This window comes from Molossus molossus, unplaced genomic scaffold, assembly GCF_014108415.1.
Source record: "Molossus molossus isolate mMolMol1 unplaced genomic scaffold, mMolMol1.p scaffold_m16_p_11, whole genome shotgun sequence".
NCBI lineage: Eukaryota > Metazoa > Chordata > Mammalia > Chiroptera > Molossidae > Molossus > Molossus molossus.
Window position 1 is genome coordinate 91,158,981 of NW_023425346.1, and position 21,907 is coordinate 91,180,887.

The 21,907-nt window shown below is 42.6% G+C and overlaps 1 protein-coding gene across 1 annotated transcript in view; it reads left to right on the forward strand.

Annotated features, from left to right (window-relative positions):
• Nucleotides 1-8,345: 8,345 nt before the first annotated feature.
• TTLL4 (tubulin tyrosine ligase like 4) overlaps nt 8,346-21,907 on the forward strand; it is a 47,004-nt gene continuing 33,442 nt past the window's right edge. The window contains 1 exon segment of the mRNA XM_036253718.1: nt 8,346-8,437. The gene's annotated coding sequence lies outside the window, so the exon portion shown is untranslated.

Sequence of the window (21,907 nt, forward strand, 5' to 3'; positions counted from 1 at the left end):
TACTTTGAGCTGCCAGAGTAAGGGGTTGGGAGGTTCAGCTCTTTAGCTTCTGTGTGGTGCTGGAAGCACTTGTGTCCTGTTCAGATAAGATCCTGGTTTGGGAGCTTATTTATATCTTTTCCTGCCTTCCAGCTTCCTTCATCCCAAATGAGCTACATGTGGACACCTACGTCCAAGCCCAGGCCAGTGCAACTGAAGTAGAAAATGGTAGGATTAAACAGATAAATTGGATCTTTTTGAAATCTCAGGCTTAGTGGCTAGGTTTCATATTTGGTGGAGTTTTAGGGTATAGGGGAATTCAACCGCTTTAGTAGGGTAGCTGTATGGAGACTGTGCAGTTTACCAGAAAGGCGTGGTTGGCTGACTCATTAGTTAGAATCATAATCCAGCTGGAAACACACTGGAAAGCTTACACCTTGACTCATTGGCTAGTTTGCAACAAGCTTCCCAGGGCCCTCATTTCTCCATCCATAAAATGGGAGAGTACTTTTGTCCTTCCTTAAATTCCAATTGTTTTAGAAATGAAAGATGTTCCCTTATTTAGTTCTCATCTCCATTGCCCACTCATTGTGTTTATATTTAGGAAAAGTAACATTTTCCCATAATTTCCTCCTCTTCAGATTATTTCAATCAATTTAGGACTCAATATACTTACCGAGTGCTTCCCGTATTCCAGAAACTGTTTTCTAGCTACTGGAGATAAAGCAGTGCTCGTCTGTCACAGACTTTCTATTCTGGTGCGGGGACACAGTGAATTATCAAAATGAGTGAATTATATGTCGTATGTAGGAAAGGAACAAAAACTCTGGAGAAAAATAAAGCGAGGAAAAGGGATGAGGAGTGCTGAGTTGGAATGGTCAGGGTAGACCTCACTGAGAAGGTGACATGTCAGCAAAGACTTGAAGGAGATGAGGACATGAGCAGCGCAGCTCTCAGGGAAAAGCATAGACTGAGAATGATCACTTCAAAGGCCCTGAGATGGAGGCATCTTGGCCCATTTGTGGAGCTATGAGGAAGCCAGTTTGGATGGAAGAAGGGGGAGAATAGTGGGAAATAAGGACAGGAAGGTGATGGGACCAGAAGTTATAGGCCTTGTAGATCTTGTACTGTGCATAGAGTAGGGATCTGTTGAGTTTTGAACGAAGGAGGGTTGTGATCTACCTTATGTACTTAAGGATTACTCTTTGTTTTAGTGTTGTGAATGGACAATGAGGAGTCAGGAGGAATGGGAAGTAGGTTGAGCTGTTAAGAGGCTATTGTATCCCTGGCTGGTTTAGCTCCGCAGTTGGGAGTGTTGGCCTGTGGTCCAGAGAGTCCTGGGTTCTGTTCCCACTAGGAGCACGTACCAAAAAAAAAAAAAAAAAAATGTAAGAGGCTATTGCAGTAATCCAAGTGAGATATAATGGTATTCTGAACTGGAGTGGTACCAGTGGAGTGGTGAAAAGTAGTCAAATTTTGAATATATTTTGAACATGGAGCAAGTGAGACTTCTGGACTGATTGGATGTGGGGGTGTGAACAAGGAAGGCAGGCAAAGATGACTACAAGGTTTTTGGCCTGAGCAAGCGGAAGGATAGAATTGCTATGAACTGAAATGGGGAATGCTGTTAGTGGAGAGAGAGTGGTTGGGAAAACTCAAGTTCCACTTTGAACATGTTAAGTCTCTTAGTTGGATATTTTCAAACACACACAAAAGTAGAGAGATTGGCCCTGGCTGGTTTGGCTCAGCGGTCAGAGCGTCGGCCTACGGTCTGGAGAGGCCCGGTTTCGGTTCCCGCTAAGGGCATGTACCTCGGTTGCAGTTTGTCCCTGGCCCTTGTTGGGTCATGCGGGTGGCAACCACTTGGTGTGTCCCTTTCAAGTCGATGTTTCTCTCTCTTCCATTCTCTCCCTCCCTCTTTATCTGAACAAAAAAACAAAAAAATGCCTCGGGTGAGAATAAAAAAAAAAAATTAAAAAAAAAAAAAAAGTAGAGCTTAGTCTAATGAACTCCATCACTGTAGCAACGGCAATCATATTGTGTCTCTTCTTTTTTCACTCAGGTATTTTAAAATAAATCCTGGACAACATATAATGTTACCCATTAGTACTTTGGCATATATCTCTAACAGATCAGAACTTTGGGTTTTTGATTTTAACAAAACCACAGTACTTCACCAAGACTTGCCTGGATTTAGGCAAATACAGTATTGTATTTTAAAACTTGGATTTTTTTCCCCTAAAAGATAAACTAGGGGGAATTATCTTATGAAATTTTTTCCCCAGATAATTCATTAAATACTAGCTTGAAACATGCTTATTTGATACATAAATAATATAATGTAGAGAAATTCAATATACATATTCAAGCCTTTTAGGTTATCATGTAAAACAATACTTAATCACTTTATTAAGATGCATAATATGAAAACGTTCCCATTTTGGGAGCATAAAATCGAAAGGATTAGAAATATGAAAACAATTTTGCATCAGCAGCCACTGCCTAAAGTGCTGAGAGGATTTGGAGTGAATGGTCTGAGTGGCACCTGGAATTCAGAAAATGTCTAGACTAAGGTTTGAGGATTTGTGCCTGTGTTTGGTTTTGCATGTGTATGAGCGTATATGTGTTTTACCTTTCTTGGGGGGGACAGAAAACTTGAAGTTTTCAAACATACACAAATACAGAGAATAAAATAAACCCCCATACCCTGATTCCACAGATTCAGCTGTTATCAACATTTTTCACATCGGTTCTACCTATTCCTTTAAAAAAATTTTGTCATTGTTACAGTTAAAAAAAAGCATTCTATTTTGAAATAATTTTAAATTTATAGAAAAGTAGTAAGAATAGTACAAAACTCCCATATACCCTTCACCCAGATTCATTAATTAACATTTTGCCACAATTAGTTTTATCATATTTTTCTGAACCATTTGCAAGTTGTAAATATCATGTCCTTTTACCTTTAAATACTTAAATGTGAATTTCTTTTTTTTTTTTTTAATTTTTTTCTTTATTGATTTTAGAGAGAGAGGAAGGGAGAGGGAGAGAGAGATAGAAACATCAATGAGATAGGCCATCGATTGGCCATCTCCTGCATGCCCTGTACTGGGGATTTGGCCCACAACCTGGGCATGTGCTCTGACTAGGAATCAAACTGGTGACCTCTTGGTGCATAGGTCAATGCTCAACCACTGAGCCACACTGGCCGGGCTTGTGTGAATTTCTTAAGATCAAGTATATTTACTTATATAACCACAGTATAATGAAAAAAATCAAGAAATTTAAAATTGATGTAATGCTATTTACTAATCTACAACTCATATTCAAATATTGCCAATCAGTCCAATAATGTTCTTTATACCAGTTCTTTCCCTGGTCAAAGATCCAACCTAAGATTATGATTTGTGTTTGGTTGTGATGTATCTTCAGCCTCTAATCTAGAACCATACCTCATTCTCTCTTTGTCTTTTATGACATTGACATTTTGAAGAATACTGACCAGTTTGGGTATATCTGCTGTTTATTTGTAATTTGATTCAGGTTATACATTTTTGGCAGAAACACTACATAAGTGATGATGTGTCCTCTAAGTACATGTTATCTGGAAGCTGATGATGTTTTTTTCCCATTGTTGGTGAAGTTACACTTGATCACTTGGCTAAGGTGAGCTGGGAAAATTTCTGTCGCTATAGCTTTTTTTAAAATAGATTTTATATCTTAGAAAAGTTTTAGCCCTGGCCGGTTTGGCTCAGCGGTTAGAGCATCGGCCTGCGGTCCTGAGAAAAGTTTTAGATTTATAGAAAAATTGAGCAGATAGCTTGGCCAGTGTGGCTCAGTGATTGAGCATCAACCCATGTGCCAAGAGGTCACCAGTTTGATTCTCTCCAGGTTATGGGCCAAATCCCCAGTGGGGGGCATGTGGGAAGCAGCCAATTGATGTTCTCTCTCATCGATGTTTCTTTCTCTCCTCCCTTCCTCTCTCTCTAAAATCAATAAAGAAGAAAAAAAAATTGAACAAGTAGTATAGAATTCACATATTAAACCCACCCTACACACAGTTTCCCCTATTATTAACATCTTACATTGTTATGATATACTTGCTACAACTAGTGAACCAATATCTATATATTATTAACTAAAAACATATGTATTTAGATTTCCTTTTTTATCTATTGTTCCTTTTCTGTTCCAGTTATAGTTAGTTGTCTCCGTGGGTTCCTCTGGCTATATCAGATGCTCAGAAGTTTCTTGTTTTTGATGACCGTGATGATTTTGAGAAGTACTGGTCAGGTATTTTGTAGGATGTCCCTATTGGAATTTGTCTGATGTTTCTAATGAATAGACTTGGGTTATGAGTTTGCGGGAGAAGATCACTGAAGTAAAGTGCCATTTTCATTACATAATACCTGTATGACTTATGACTGTTGATGTTGACCTTGGTCACCAGGCTGAAGTGGTAGTATTTGTCAGAATTTTCTACTGTTACTCCTTTGCCCTACCTTCCCCCCCCCCCCCCTTTCTATACTATGCTATTTGAAAAGCAGTCACTCTGCACAGCCCACACTTGAGTGGAGAGTAATGTTCTTCCTCCTTTAGGGCTGAATATCTACATAATTTCGAGTTCTGTACTGGAGATTTGTTTTTTTTAACCACATGAACATACTCAACCATGTATTTATACCAGGAGCTCACAGATATTTGTTCTATACTTTGGATTATAAACCACTACTACTTTATTTAATTTTGTTGTTCACATTGTTTCAGTTTTGGTCATTGGAAGTTCTTTGAGTTAGCTCTTTTGACATACTCCCAACAATGTGGTTTTGTTTTGTTTTGTGTTTGAACGCCTTCTTTCTGGTACTACAAGATACCTCAGGCTCATCTTGTATATTTCCTGCCTAGTCCTAGAATCAACCAATTTTCCAAGGAGTCTTGGTTCCTTTTTTTTTTTGGTACATGTCCCTAGTGGGAACCGAACCCAGGACTCTCTGGTCCACAGGCCGACACTCCAACTGCTGAGCCAAACTGGCCAGGGCGAGCCCTGGTTCCTTTTAAATGAGAATGGTACAGATGCTCCTCAACTTATAATAGGGTTATGTCCCAATAAACCCATAGTAAATTGAAAATATTGTAATTTAAAAATGCATTTGAGCACTGGCCCACAGACTGGAGAGTCCCGGGTTCGGTTTCCGCTAAGGGCATGTACCTTGGTTGCAGTTTGTCCCCGGCCCTGGTTGGGGTTGTGTGGGTGGCAACCAGTCGATGTGTTTCTGTCACATCGATGTTCCTCTCTCTCTCTTCCTCCCTCTCTCCCTTCAGCTCTGTCTGAAGATAAATGCAAAAAAATGTCCTCCGGTGAGGATTAAAAAAAAAAAGCATTTAATATACCTAACCTACAGAACATCATAGCTTAGCCTAGTCTACCTTAAATGTGCTCAGAACTTTTACATTAGCCAACATTTGGGCAAAATCATCTAACACAAAGCCTATTTTATAATAAAGTGTTGGATACTGTACTGAAAGTGAAAAACAGTGGTTGTGTGGGTACTATTCAGTAACATACACAGCTGAATGCACTTTGGGTATAAAGAATGTTTGAAGAATTGAACTAAAATTTATTGCATCATGAGAGGGCATCATATTGCATATCACTAAATTGGGAAAAGATTAAATTCAGAATTTGAAGTATGATTTCTACTGAATGAGTATTACTTTCATACCATGTAAAGTTGAAAAATTTTCAAGTCAAACCATTGTATATTGGGGCCGGTCTATATTAGAAACTAAGACATGGGTACTAGGAGTACTCGTTGCTATGGGATGTTTATTATAGTATTTTAAAGCAAAAGCAAATCTCTGGCATGTCATTTAATCCTGAAAAATATCTGTATGTCTCTGTAAAAAATAACCAAAATGTCAAAATAGTCTGTGGCTGCCACAACAAATTTCCATAAACTTAGTGGCTTAAAACAACAGAAATTTATTTTCTTATAGTTCCGGAGGCCAGATGTCTGAAATCAGGCTGTCCTAAGGACCCTGTTTCCTCAGAGGGTTCTAGGGGAGAATCCTTTCCTTGCCTCTTCCACTTTCTGGAGGCTCCAGGCATTCCTTGGCTCATAGCCACATCCCTCTAATCTCTGTCTCTGTGGTTACATTGCATCCTCCATTTTTCTGTGTCTTCTTTGTGACTGTCACATCTTCCTCTGCCTCATGAAGGGCATTTGTTATTGGATTTAGGGCCCACTGAAATAATCCAGGAAAATTCCTTAATCCTTTCAAAAATATTTACTTACATTTTTTTTTTTTACCATACTATAAGGTAATATTTATAGGTTCCTGGAATTAGGATGCGGATATATTATTTTCAGGGTTGGGGGGCACCATTCAGTCAACTACAATAATAAAACAAATTAATAATAGTTTCTTAATATTGGCTAGTCCATATTCAGATTTCTTCATTTTCTCAAAAATACTTTTTTACAGTAGGTTTGTTTGGATCCAAACAAGGTCCACCCATTGCAATTGATTATGTCTCTTAACTCTCCTATAATCTAGAACACATCACTTTTTTTATTTTTTAATTCTCACCTGAGGATATTTTCCCATTGATTTCCAGATAGAGTGGGAAGGAGGAAGGGAGGGAGGGAGGGAGAGAGAGAGAAACATCGACTGACTGCCTCCTGTACACCCCAACCAGGATTGAACCCACAACCTAGGTATGTGCCTTGACTGGAAATCAAACCCACACCGTTTGGTGTGCAGGACAGCGCTTCAATCAACTAAGCCACCTGGCCAGGGCTCTCAGGTTGTTTTATTTCTTATAACCTGAAAATTCCTATAACCAAAAGCTCAATTAGATTAAATTCATCTTATAATTTTTTTTTTTACAAGAATATACTACCTAAATATTACAGTGTGAATTGCATCACATCAGGCGACATAATTTATAGCTGTCCCATCTTTCAGGATTTAAGACTGATTAAAGTATACAGGTGGTGGCAGACAATCTTCTAGTGTAAAATTCCATCAATCCTCTAATGATTTTAGCATCCATCAATGACTGTTGCCTAAGTCAATTATTTATTAAGCATCCCTCTTCTGGTCCAGATTGTTTTCATTAGGTTAATTTAATCTTTTATTGTCCCCCCCCCTCCTTTTTTTTCCCTGTAGCATACTGTTTAGAAAAGATCTTTATCCCTGGCCAGTTTGGCTCAGCGGTTAGAGCGTCGGCTTGTGGTCTGGAGAGACCTGGGTTCGGTTCCCGCTAAGGGCACGTACCTCAGTTGCAGTTTGTCCCCGGCCCTAGTTGGGTCATGTGGGTGGCAACCACTCGATGTGTCCCTTTAACATCAATGTTTCTCTCTCTCTCTCCCTCCCACTCCCTCCCACTCTCTCTGAACAAAATATCAAACAATGTCCTCGGGTGAGGATAAAAAAAAAAAAAAGAAAGAAAAAGAAAAGATCTTTAAATCCTTCATCTCTGGTTAGATCTCCATATCCATTAGAGCTAGGGACATTTTGTTTATTTTTATTTTTTATTTATTTTATTTTTATTTAAAATAATATTTTTTCTTCATTGATTTTTAGAGAGAGAGGAAAGGAGGAGAGACAGATAGAAACATCAATGAGAGAGAACATCCACTGGCCACATCCTGCATGCCCCCCACTGGGGATCAGGCCCACAACTTGGGCATGTGCCCTGACTGGGAATCAACCGGCGACCTCTTGGTGCATGGCTCCACGCTCAACCACTGAGCCACACCAGCTGGGCGAGCTAGGGACATTTTAGACAGGGGGCATGATCTGCCTTGCTTGAGGAGATAATGAATTAAGATAGTGTTTCCTAAACTTCACACTTGAAGCCCATAAAGTAGGTGGTTGTAGTTGTACCTGCTGGGTGGGTTGGGGTTAAGGAAAGTTTGGTTGAAGGGAAACATAGCGGATTTGGCCATCTCTCCTTTCCTGGAGTAAAACTCAAAGACTTTTATTTGAAAGAACTAAGAAAATCTTTTATTTTAGAAGAGCGAATTAAGGCACGGCCAAAGAAAGAGTCCCTACGGGTTAGGTAGAACCAGGGTAGGTAGAATCCTGGAGGGAGCCTTTCCGGGATTTAATCTCGGGACTACACATCCCAGAATCCGGCTCTCCGGGTCCCACCGCCCTGAAGCGAGCGCGCGTGCGCGAGGCCGGCGAAGGCCTGCCCTTCGGGGCCCCACTACCTACGAGATTCGCGCGCTGGCCTCTGTCCCGCCGCGATCGCCCCTTCCAGGCCCTCGGTCTGTCCACTGGGGGCGCGCGCAGGCGATAGCGGCTCTGGCGGCTGAGAACGCGCGTCGCGTGGCGGTTGCGTGGTTGCTAGGGGCGTCTGAGCCCTCCTGCTTGCCCAGCAGGCCAAGGGAGGAAGCCGCCCGCAGCCGGAGCCGGCGCCTAGCCGGGGCGAAGCTGGGTCCGCTAGGTGAGTGTGGCTGGGGATGGGGGGAACGACCCTCCGCCTGCCCAGCCCTCCCGCCCCTCCTCTGCCCGGGTCCCTACACGCAGGTCCCCAGTCCTCCGTCCGCTTCCGCTCCAGTCCCGCTCCTGCCAGCCACCTCTCCATCTCCTGGGAGGCCAGGGGGCCCCGGCCTTCCACTGGCCAAAACTTCGCGCCTCGTCGCAACTCTTCTCCCCTTTCGCCACGCCCGTGAGCTTAGTCGGCCCCGCCTCTGAGTACCCGAACCCTGCGGCTTACCCTTACACTAGGCCTCTTTACCTTCTCTTTCCCGCCGCTCTGCGATTTAAATTCTTCCTTGACTGTGAGCCCAAGCTCCTCTCAGGCTTCATGGCTGAATGTAACACGGATACCCACTTTTTTTCTTCCCCACCTTCAGTATCTGTAGAAAAATACTTTTCTAAACTGTTGGGATTCAAACAGCATCTGAGATCCTGTGGAAATTAAATCTTCATTTATCCATCCATCCATCTAATCATTCAACAATTTTAAATAAAAATCTACAAATATTTCATGAGCCAGGGCACCACGGAAAGGCTGGGAGGATACAGTGGTCAACAAGGCAGATGTGTTCACGGAGCTTGCAGTCTAGGCGAGATTTTAATCAATTAAACATGCTATGTGGTGTGTGCTCTGATAGAACATTAGAAAGATTTAATCCAGACTCATTTGGAATATCATTATCCCCGTTCCTTGGCCTTCACAATCCTATTCTGGACCTGGGAAATATTTTAATCCTCCCTTTATGGAATCATCCCTCAGTTACTCCAGATGACTACTTCCTTAACTTCAGCACCTGCTGATTTAGCTAATCAGCAAGCTGCCTCTCCTAATAGTTTCTTCTTCATCAACACCCACCTGGTCACTAAAATCAGAAACTTAGGATCATGCTTCTTGTCTCATTCTCTCTATATTTACTCTGCCATCAGGTTTCATTACTCTACCATCTTTAACTTCTTTCTAAAACCTCTCTATTCCCATTGCAACCACCATAAATCCCCTCTCATCTTTTGCCTGGTCTGCAGTTTTCTCCCTGGCTCCTTGCCTTCAGGCTAAAATCCTTCATATTCAACCCATACACTGACACTATGGTAATCTCAAACACAAAATCTGATGCTATTTTCCTGCTAATTATCTGTGGTTTTCCTGCAACATACTCTTCAAGTGGTTTTATTCATGTATCCCCAAAAGAATTTAAAAAACTATTCCTTGCACATCTTAAAGTTGAATTAAAAAATGTTTAATTACAAGTTTAAACAAGTTTTTTTTTTTCTTTTGTTAGGAGGTAGAAAATACTAAACTTTTTGTAAAAATAATTAAGTTAAGGATTAACTAATTGAAATAAACATTTCATGACTTAACTTGATAAAATAAGTTTTTACTATCTTATTTAACTAACTTAGTTTTGAGGAAAAAGATAAAGGAGTTACACTTTGGACATGCTGAGTTGTGCTCCCTGCAGCATGTCTGGGTAGAAAGGCCCAGGAGGTCATTCTGTAGGTTTGGAGCTCATGACAGAGGTTTGGGTGATGATAGAAAGTTAAGAATGTAGGAGGTGATTGAAATCATGGGACAGAACAGGTTTCTGGGGGAAAGTTTGTGGTAATAATTGCAGCTGCCATTTATTGAGTGTGCTTACTATGTGCTAAGCAAAGAGATAAGACTGAGCTCAGAGAAACAACAACATTGAAAGAATGGACAGAGGAAAGGGGATGGAAGAAGGAAGCAGAGAATTTATAACCAAATATAAAAATGTGTATGTAAATGAATTCACTTGCTGAAGACTGTATCTAGATAAAGCCTTAACTTCAGGATCTGATACTCATGATCTGGAGTGGAGTTTAGCTTCCCCACTAGATTCCTTTATGACCTTGGAATTGGCTCCCTGGATTTTAGCATGGGATCAGATGCTTTGATCTGTCAGTGAAATATAGAGAAAAATGTTCTCTGATGTCCTGAACTTCTCACCCTCTCTTCTGGCAGAACTGGGAAGCCAGACTTGACATTTTGGAACAAATACCGAGAGTACTAATTTCTCTTAGGCCCTGAAATACAAAGGACCCTGTCCTTAGGCGCCCTCATGGATATCCTGGACAGTCAGTAGTATTCTTGACCAGAGGTGCCCAGATTTTTGGTCTCAGGACTCTGCACTTCAAAAGCTCTTTGAAGTTTTAAATACATATATTTTTAGTGTGGGATGTATCTATCTATTTATCGTCATATTTACCATATTAGAAATAGAAATATTTATTAATTCATTTAGAAATAGTAAACCCATTACAAGTTAATATAAGTAGCATTTTTAAAATGAAAAATGCTGTTGTTTCAAAAGATTAGTGAGCAGCATAGCATTGTTTTTGCATATCTCTTTAGAAGACAGCTGGATTTTTGTATCTGTTTCTGCATTCCATTGATTGGAATATGTTGTTTGGTTGAATTATGAAGTAAATCCATCTTCACAACAGATATTTAGTTGTAAAAGGGAGGAGTATTTTTATAGCTTTTTCAGATAATTGTGGGTATTTTTTGGTACTACACAAAAGTGAACAAAGGGTGGTTTTGTGAAGGTTAGTTGCAATGTGGAATCTGAAATGATATCAGTGAACTTTTCATACTTAGTTGCAGTAAAATCCATTGGTCTCTCTCTCACTTTGACTAGATCTTTACCCATGCAGGATTCTGTAACATTGTTTGATAGATATTTGGAAGATACTGTTTCACTGAGTTATGCAGATCTTTCAAATGTTGTCACGTTTAATTATACAGTATTAAAAAATCACATTCATATTGTCACCACACTCATTAGAAAAATGGTTAACTGTTGGGCAGCTGTTATGCTCATGTGGCAGATACAAGTTTGCCAAAATTCTAATTTTCTCTTGGAAGCTCAAATTTTGTTATTGGCAACAAATACTGTCAGTTGTTTTCCTTGAAGTGACAGGCTTTGTTTTTTTTGTGTCATCCCCCCCCCCCCCCCCCAGGAAATGTCTGCCAAATACCAAAGTGACTAACTCATCACTTGTGTGTTATTCATTCTTTCAAGTAAACATGGTGTTCCACAGGAGTTTTTGCAGTCACATGATGCTTTCCTGAGTCAACCATCACCTTCTGAATGCCACTTAAGTATTTTATATATACTTCTTATTCTGTCACACAGAATATTAAAAAAACTTACTTGAGGATTAAGACTTAATTTCTACTGTGTCATCAAGGACATTCTTAGGTGAAGCTGGCAGTTGCTCTTTTACTGTGTGAAGTATGTGGTGGTAAAGGACCTAACTTGGTACCATTGTCCAGACTCCCGCTCAGGCACCAGCAATTTGACCCACCATTGCTTTTGTACCATCAGTGGAAAGACCAGCACCGTAAAAAAGACAAACTGCATCTGAGTTTTGTTATCAATATAGTTCCACCTAGCAGGACCTCGAGGGGGTCTTGGGTTCGCTCAGGTTCTGTGGACCGTACTTTGAGGACCACTGTTCTAGAGCTCACCTCAGGAGGAGGAAAGGGGGTCCTTTCTGAAGCTGATTAAGGTCAAGGCTTCAGGATACCCAGTGTCCTAATTATGTTAAGCGCTCAACTGTTTTTCACTTTTCAGTAATTTGTAGATTTACCTCCCTCAGCTCTAGCTGCTGCAAGCTGTATTTTTCCCTCAGGTTTTTTTGTTTGTTTGTTTGTTTGTTTTTTTGAGAGAGAGAAAGAGAGAAAAACATCGATATGTTGTTCTACCCATTCATGTATTCATTGGTTGATTCTTGTATGTGCCCTGACTGGCGATCGAACCTGCAACCTTGGTGTATTGGGACGATGCTCTGACCAACTGAGCTGCCTGGCCAGGGCCTTTCCCTCGGTTTTCCAACTCCTTTTGCAGTACTAAACTGTTCTGCAGAGCTACCTATCTCAACTTGTGGTACTGACCCTCCCTTCTCAGTAAGACTTTAAGAAGTTCATTGCTTTAAAAAAAACAAAAAAGACATCCTGGCCAGTTTGGCTCAGTGGTTAGACTGTTGGGCTGCAGACCAATGAGTTGTGGGCTCGATTCCAGTCAAGGGCATGTACCTCGGTTGTGGTTTGTTCCTGGCCCTGGTCGGGGTCATGCGGAAGGTGACCAGTCGATATGTCCCTTTCATGCCGATGTTTCTCTTTCTCTCCCTCCCTCCCTCCCTCCCTCCCTCCCTCCCTCCCTCCCTCCCTCTCTATGTAAAGATAAATAGAAAAATGTCCCCAGGTGGGGATGGGAAGAAAAAGTTTATTGCTTCTTCACCTTTCCTTAGGGAAATATATTGGGATTTATGTCATAGAGAAAATGAGTCTGGTTCCTGCACTCCTCCCCATTTTATATGGTTCCCTGTAAGTCGGTCTGTCTTCTAGCATAACTACTGAGCAATTAAAGTAAGCTTATCAGAGAGCTTTCGAATTATAGTCTCTGAACCATTTCTGATGTCCCAAGTTCCCCTATTGACCGAGGGAAACACCTAGATGGAGGAGTAAAAGGAAACTGCAGGTCCCAAGAGTGACACACGCTCCTGTAATAGAGGAGAGTGATTTAATCAGTGGGTAATGAATAATTGCTTTCTGTAGAAATAGTTACCTTGTCCAAGTTGGTCTGGCCCTGGTCCCTGGAGACTTGAGGGTTTGAGATAGCAGTCATAGATGTTCAAGCATAGGCTGCTCATCGTTCACTCTTACTTAAGAAGAAAACTTCAGGCAGAATTACCCCACAAAGAGCGGAAGGCAGAAAGAGACAGGCAGTTTCTGAATCGTGTACAAAGATGATGACGCAGGATGTTGAGATTCCTGAGACTGGATACTTTAGAGAAGGAGAGGCTGAAGCCAAGGAAGTCTGTCTGGATTCTACTGTGACAGTCCTGCACTTGGTGAAGGGGTGGGAGGTTAGGGATTGGGCTGAGCCAGCCATGCAAATAGAAAGAAAGGGATGTTTAAGACCATTTTGTTTATCTTTAGAATGCTCTGCAGTTCTTGACCCTTCTTTCTTGTCCCTTTAGTCAATTTTTTAACAGCTTTGTAGAGGCATAACTGACATTAAACTTATCCATCACTCCCAAGTGAATTATTTTTTTAAACTTTGTTCTAGGGAGCTTTAGCATCCCCATGAAGTTGTTGTGAGAGGAGGGTTGCGCAGCATTGCTGAGGAGGAAGCCAAACTAGGATAGTGATTTTCCCCTTCCACCAGATTAGCTCAGCATTTGGCAGAGATACCAGGGCTTCCCTATAAAAACCTTTGTGGAGCTGGTGAAGCATATCCATGTGAAAACAGAACAGTGATAAAAGATTACCTTTGCAAAGTACCAAATTAGAGTAGTAAACACAGATATTTATGGAGAGAGAGGGGCTTGAGCTGGGCCTGTAAAAAAAAGGTGAGTAGCCTGGCCAGTATGGCTCAGTGGTTGAGCATCGACCCATGCACCAGAGGTTGCCAGTTTGATTCCTGGTCAGGGCACATACCCAGGTTGTGGACCCGATCCCCAGCGGGGGGCATGCAGGAGGCAGCCAATCAATGTTCCGTCTCATCGATGTTTCTATCTCTCTCTCCTTCCTTCCTCTCTCTAATATCTATAAAGAAAAAAAATAAAACAAACAAACAAACAAAAAACTTTTTAAATAAGGTGAGTAAAATATAAAGATTCAGAAGGAAGAGGCTTAGGAGAGCAAGGGCCTGTGGACAGGTTTGAAAGGTTTATTCCAGGAGTTGATTGTTAAGATCAGCACAGGATGTAATTAAAAGGGGCAGACCCTGGAGATACAGATTTCATTTCAGTTCAGTCTACATGCTGTTGTAATAGTTCAGATCTTGGGTGGTGGTAGAAATAAAAGAGGAAGCATGCTATGAAGAAAGAATCTTGTAAGTTTTGTGTCTGGTTTGACTTTGGAGAATAAGGCAAAGGAAGAGGTTAGAAGTGACAAGTTTTCCTCTTAGGTGACTGAGAGAAAGAAGGTTGCACTGAAAGAAACTGGATGGTAGAGGGTGCAGAGCTAGTTTGACAGCTGGATTGCAGTGGCTGGACATGGACATGGAAAAGGTGGAGCAGACAGCTGGTGATGACAAGCCTGAGGGTGGTCAGGACTGAAATGTGACAGTTCTGCAGATAGTTGAAATTGTGGAGCAGATTGGTTTGATGTGGGAGAGGATAAAGAGAGGTGCTGTGGAAAATTTTGGAGGGGGCCTTAGGAGGAGGAAAAGGTATTATTGAAGGAGTTGGGTGTGCCTGTGGCAGAGTTAATGCACTGAGTAAAGTAGCAACAAGGAGATAGTGCTGGTGAGAGGAGCACTTGTTTATTTTAACCTGAAGAGTTCCATCTTGTGGCTTTGTTGGTCATACCTGTTGTAGACACATTTGTTTATTCAGCAAATATTTAAGGAATCCTGATTACATTTCCAAGGCTGGGCATATGCTATGTGAACAATGTCCCAGTTCTCATAGAGATTTCATTCTGGAAGAGAAGATAGACAAATAGCAAAGGAATGTTTAAATAAAGTTTTCATGTTAAAATATAATTATTAAGATTTTTGACTAGGTGATTCATTTATGTAGCTCACAAATTAAAATGATAGCAAAAGGTATACACAGAGAAGTCTCATACCCCATTTGTAACCTGTTTTAAAAAATACCAGATTCTGCCGTGGCCGGTTTGGCTCAGCGGTTAGAGCCTCAGCCTGCAGTCCGGAGAGACCTGGGTTTGGTTCCCGCTAAGGGCACGTACCTCGGTTGCAGTTTGTCCCCAGCCCTAGTTGGGTTGTGCGGGAGGCAGCCACTCGATGTGTCCCTTTCACATCGATGTTTCTCTCTCTCTCTCCCTCCCACTCTATCTGAACAAAAAATGAAAAAATGTCTTCGGGTGAGGATAAAAAAAAAAATGTTTAACAAATATCAGATTCTGCCCTGGCCGGTTTGGCTCAGCGGTTAGAGCATCAGCCTGCGATCCAGAGAGACCCAGGTTCGGTTCCTGCTAAGGGCACGTACCTTCGTTGCAATTTGTCCCTGGCCCTCGTTGGTCATGTGGGTGGCAGCCACTCGTTGTGTCCCTTTCACGTCGACGTTTCTCTCTCTCTCTCTCTCTCTTCCTCTCTCTCCCTCCCACTCTATCTGAACAAAAAATGGAAAAATGTCCTTGGGTGAGGATAAAAAAAAATCAGATTTTGTTTATCCTTTCATTGTTTCTTTAGGCAGTTATAGGGCAATGTTTATATATAGTAATTTTAGATAGTGGAAGAATGAAACAGACTAATGGGTGGGAATATCTGGCCTGCAGGCCATATAAGGCCCAAGAAATCAATACCAGCTAACACACACCTCACCAAATTAGCCTGACCAAATATAGCAGGCTAGTTTTTAAGTTGATAATTTTGTATGGCTCGTGAATGATGTTATAAATATCCAAATGGCCCTTGGCAGAAAAAAGGTTCCCCACCCCTGGTAGAACAAGGTTATGTGATAGGGAATGATTAGGGGTGTTGCAGCATTAGGGTAGACAGGCTCTTGGAGGTGTGGTGATATGAGCTGAATGCTAACTGAGCTGGTCATTCAGCTATCTGTTATTTTATTTTATTTATTTTAAATATATGGTTTTTTTTTTCCTCCTTTATTGATTTTAGAGTGAGAGGGAGAGAAAGATAGAAACATTGATGAGAAAGAACATCAATGAGAAAGAACATCGATTGGCCGCCTCCTGCATGCTCCCCACTGGGGAACTGGCCCACAACCTGGGCATGTGTCCTGACCAGGAATCTAACCAGTGACTTCTTGGTGCATGGGTCGATGCTCAACCACTGAGCCACACTGGCTGAATTTGTTTTATTCTTTTAAATCATCTTTTTTTTTTTTATCCTCACCTGAGGACATTTTTTCCATTTTTTGTTCAGATATAGTGGGAGGGGGAGAGAGAGAGAGAAACGTCGATGTGAAAGGGATACATCGAGTGGTTGCCACCCACACGACCCAACCAGGGCCGGGGACAAACTGCAACCGAGGTACGTGTCCTTAGCGGGAACCGAACCCAGGTCTCTCTGGACTGTAGGCCAACTCTCTAACCATTGAGCCAAACTGGCCAGGGCGAGCTCGTCTTTATTGTTGAACGTATTACAGATGTCCCCTCCTTTTTTCCCCCTTGACCCTCTCCTCCCCAATCTTGACCCCCTCCTGACTTCCCCACACTATTGTTAGTGTCCATTGGTTATGCATATATGCGTGAAAGTTCTTTGGTTTATCTCATCCTGCCCTCCCTCCCCCCTTCCATTTGAGGTTCATCAGTCTAACCACTAATTTGTACTTCTTAATTCCTTCATCTTTTTCACCCATCCCCCAGACCCCACCCATCTGGCAAGCAACAAAAAGTTTTCTGTATCTAAGAGTCTGTTTCTGTTCTGCTTGCTCATTTTGTTTGTAGATTCAATTGTTGATAGATATGCATTAATTGCCATTTTATTGTTCATATTTTTGTTCTTCTTCTCCTTCAAGAAGACCCATCAACATTTCACTGGTTTGGTGGGGATGAACTCCTTTAGCTTTTTCTTGTCTGGGAAACTCTTGAGATGTCCATCGATTCTAAATGATAGCTTTCCAGGACAGAGTAATCTTGGTTATAGGCTGTTGCTTTTCATCACCTTGAATATCTCTTGCCAGTCCTTCCTGGCCTGCAAAGTTTCTTTTGAAAAATCAGCTGACGGTCTTATTGGAGCTTTCTTGTAGGTAATGAACTGCTTTTCTCTTGCTGCTTTTAAGATTCTCTCTTTGTCTTGATCCTTTTGCATTTTGATGATGATGTGTCTTGATGTGGACCTCTTTGGGTCCATCTTGTTTGGGACTCTCTGTGCTTTCTGGACTTGTATGTCTGTTTCCTTCACCAAGTTAGGGAAGTTTTCTGTCATTTTTTCAAATAGGTTTTCAATTTCTTGTTCTTTCTCTTCTTCTGGCACCCCATGATGCGAATGTTGGCATGCTTAAAGTTGTCCCAGAGGCTTTTTACACTATCCTCATTTTTAAAAATTATTTTTTCTTTTTGCTGTTCTGATTGAGTGTTTTTGCTTCCCTATATTCCAAATTGATGGTTTGCCTCTTGGCTTTACCTACTCTACTATTGATCCCCTGCAAATTATTATTTATTTCAGTTAGTGCATCCTTCATTTCTGGCTGGTTTTTTTTTTTTTTTTTCTTTTATATTGTTGATGTTCTCACAAAGTTCCTTAGAGGCCTCCTTAAGTTCCTTGAAGGTCTCACTAAGTTCCTTGAAGGTCTCACCAAGTTCCTTGAGCAACATTATTATTATTTTTTTTCCCAAATCTTTATTGTTGGATGTAAAATGTATTACAGATGTTCCACATTTTTCCCCCATTGACCCCCTCCTCCCCACTCCCGCCCCCCTCCCACCTTTTCCCACACTATTGTCTGTGTCCATTGGTTATGCATATAAGTTCTTTGGTTTATTTCTTCCCACCCCCCCAACCCCTTTCCCTTTGAGGTTTGTCAGTCTAGCAATGAGTTTGTGCTTCTTAATCCCTTCACCTTTTTCACCCATTCCCCCAACCCCCTTCCCAACTGGCAACCAATAAAATGTTCTCTGTATCTATGAGAATGTTTCTGTTCTTCCTGTTCATTTTGTTTGTAGATTCCATTGTTGATAGTTATGTATTCATTGCCATTTTGTTTGTTCATATATTTTATCTTTTTCTTCAAAAAGACCCTTCATCATTTCATATAATAACGGTTTGGTGGTGATGAACTCCTTTAACTTTTTCTTGTCTGGGAAAGTTTTTGTATGTCCATCGATTCTAAATGACAGCTTTGCAGGATAGAGTAATTTTGGTTGTAGGTTCTTGGTTTTCATCACTCTGAATATTTCTTGCCACTCCCTTCTGGCCTGCAAAGTTTCTTTTGAGAAATCAGCTGACAGCCTAATGGGTACTCCCTTGTAGGTAACTAGCTGCCTTTCTCTTGCTGCTTTTAATATTCTCTCTTTGTCTTGAACCTTTTGCATTTTGATGATGATGTGTCTTGGTGTGGGCCTCTTGGGGTTCCTCTTGTTTGGGACTCTCTGGGCTTCCTGGACTTGTATGTCTGTTTCCTTCACCAAGTTAGGAAAGTTTTCTGCCATTATTGTTTCAAACAGGTTTTCAATTTCTTGTTCTCTCTCTTCTCCTTCGGGCACCCCCAAGATGCGAATGTTGGCACGCTTGAAGTTATCCCAGAGGCTCCTTACTCTATCCTCATTTTTTTGGATTCTTTTTTCTTTTTGCTGTTCTGATTGGGGATTTTTTGCTTCCTTATATTCCAAATCGATGGTTTGCTCCTTGGATCTACATACTCTATTATTGAAGCTGTGTAAATTATTCTTTATTTCAGTTAATGCCTCCTTTAATTCTAACTGTGTATCCATGATTTCTAACTGGTTTTTTTTTATGCTCTTGATGCCCTCCCTAAGTTCACTGAGGTTCTCACTAAGTTCATTGAGCATCCTTATAAGCAGTATTTTGAACTCAGTATCTGTTAGGTTGCTTATCTCCCTTTTGCTTAGTTCTTTTATTGGGGTTTTGTTCTGTTCTTTCATTTGGGACCTGTTTCTTTGTATCCTCATTTTGGCTGCCTCCCTGTGTTTGTTTCTGTGTATTACTTAATGAGAGGTATGGGGCTCGCTGAGACCCGGTGCTGCTCGTTTGAAAGATTTTAGGAAAAACCTGAAGCAGGATCCAAGACCGGCCAATCCTATGGTTAAGCAAGTGGCAACAGCTTGTTGAAGTTGTGTGGGGCGGGGCGGGGCCTCAGGGAGTCAGCAGGGCGGGGCTACCAGTGTGAGCCAGGTTGCTGGAGTCCCAGATATGGCTTCTGTCTGCCGCCCCCGGGAAGGGCTCACCAAAGGAACAAAGGCCTCTGACAGCACGTTTGTCCCCGAGGAAGCCCCCTCTCCAGCTCTCGCTCCAGTGCCAAACAGCTCAGTTCTTCCCTGTGTGTCTCTGGTGCCCCTCGAGCTGCCTCCCCTCCGAGCTTAGAGGGAGAGAGTCGATAAGTCCGTGCACGGGCCCTTTAGGGAGCTGCCTGGGGCTCCAGCCGCTTCAGCTTCCCTGAGCCTCAGTTTCCGCTGGTTTTTCTAGCCAGAAGTTATGGGGACTTCTCTTCCTGGCACTGGAACCCTGAGCGGGGCACCTGGTGTGGGACGGGGACCCCTCAGTCCTCAGGAAGGACCTTCCCAGCTGCGGGATCCTCCTGATTTTTATCCACCACGCTTGGGTGTGGGACCAGCCTGTCTCGCTGCTGCGTGCTCCGCCGCCGCCGCCGCGCCGCCGCGCCGCCGCCCCCCTCGCGCCGCCGCCCCTCCTACCGGTCTGGATGTAGCTGCTTTTTTTTTTTTTCCTTAGTTCCGTAGTTGTATGACTTCCATTCAGCTTGATTTCAGGCGGTTTTGAATGATGGTTGTTCTGTAGTTTAGTTGTAACTTTGATGTGGTTGTGGGAGGACGCGATACCGCGTTTACCTACGCCACCATCTTGACCGGAAGTCCTTGAGCAACATTATAACCAGTGTTTTGAACTCTGCATCTGATTGCTTGCGTATCTCCATTTTGTTTTGTTCTTTTCCGGGAGTTTTGTTCTCTTCTTTCATTTGGGACATGTTTCTTTGTCTCCTCATTTTGGCTGCTTCCCTGGGATTGTTTCTGTGTATTATGTAGAGTTGCAATGTCTCCTAGGCTTCGAAGAGTGGCCTATTGTAGGTGTCCTGTAGGATCCAGTGGCACAGCCTCCCTGATCACCCCAGTTGGGCCCTCAAGGTGCACTCCTAGTGTGGACTATACACCCTTCTGTTGTAATTGAGACTTGATTGCTGTTGTCATGTCAATACGAGGGATTTACTTAGGCTGATCATCTGCAAGGACTGGCTGTGCCCAATGACCACTGGCCTCTGACTCCCTTGGAGGATCAGCTGTGTAGGGGCCCACCACACAGAGCAAGACTTACTTCATCAGGGCTCTGGTACCCACTGAGTCTGCTCATTGAGTGTGTCACCTGTGGAGGTGGTTGGGTGGTGGTCTGAAGCTGTCCACTGGGTGTGCTGGCTCTGGGGCAAGCTCAGCCACTGCCTGTGCTCTATCCGGGGCTCTCCGACATAAGCTACTAAGTGATCTACCGATGGCTGCTGCTTGTGCTGGGCTTGGAGGTGCCCAGGGAAAGCCAAGTTGTGAACCAAGGCTGGCTGCTTTTAGTGTCAGGCCTGGGGCCACTTAATGAGAGGTATGGGGCTCGCTGAGACCAGATGCTGCTTGTTTGAGAGATTTTAGGAAACTCTGAAGCAGGATCAGAGATAAGCCAATTAAAAACAGTTTGGGTGACCTGAAGGTTGGATGGGGCAGGGCCTCAGGGAATCACCAGGGCAGAGCAAACAGTGCAGCAAGGTTGCTGGAATCCCAAGGAACAAAGGCTTCCACCAGCACGTCTGTCTGAGAGAAAGCTGCCTCTTCAGGCCTCGTCCCAAGGCCAAACAGCTCAGTTCTTCCCTGTATATCACTGGTGCCTTTCAAGATGCCTCCCCTCGGAGCTTAGAGGGAGCAAGTCCGAGTAAGTCCGTGTGTGGGCCCTTTAAGAGGAACTGCCTGGGGCTCCAGCAGCCACAGCCTCCCTCAGCCTAAGTTCCCACTGGTTTTATAGCCAGAAGTTATGGGGACTTCTCTTCTGGCACTTTAACCCTGAACATGGGCGCCTGGTATGGGGCGGAGACCCCTTGCTCCTCAGGGAAGACCTTCCCAGCCCAGGTGTCCTGATTTTTATCTGCCACTCGTGGGTGTGGGACCAGATCGTCTGTGCCTCTGCCCCCCATCAGTCTTGGTGTAGCAGCTGCTTTAATTTCGTAGTTGTAGGACTTACATTCAGCTCGATTTTAGGTGGTTCTGAATGATGGTTGTGCTGTAGTTGTAATTTTGATGTGGTTGAGTGAGGAGGCAAGTACTCTACGCCACCATCTTGACCGGAAGTCCAGCCAGCTGGTATTTTAGAGGAAACAGCAGAGACCCTGGGAACACGCCTGGCGATGGGGGAAAAGTGGCTTATAAGGTCTGAGGAGAGTCAGGAGTCAGGTCACATAGGCCTTGGAGCCATCTAATGGCTCTAAGCAGCCTTTTAACAAGAGCACCATGGCCACTGTGTAATGGATTATAAGAAATGGTAAGAGTAGAAGCAGGGAAACCAGCACATGAGAGATGATGGTAATTTGAACTAAGGTAATAACTGGAAATGGAGAGAATAGATGGATTCAAGGACACATATTTGAAGTTGGAAGGACTTGTTGATGGATTGTGTGAATGGAAGTGAAGATCAGGGTGAAATTATCAAAGGGCATGTTGGGACATTCTGTGTTGCATAAACACCTGTCCCAGGGACTTAGGCCCTTTTGTCTAGATATTTTTTTATTGAAGTTGTCTTTGTGCAATTATAGC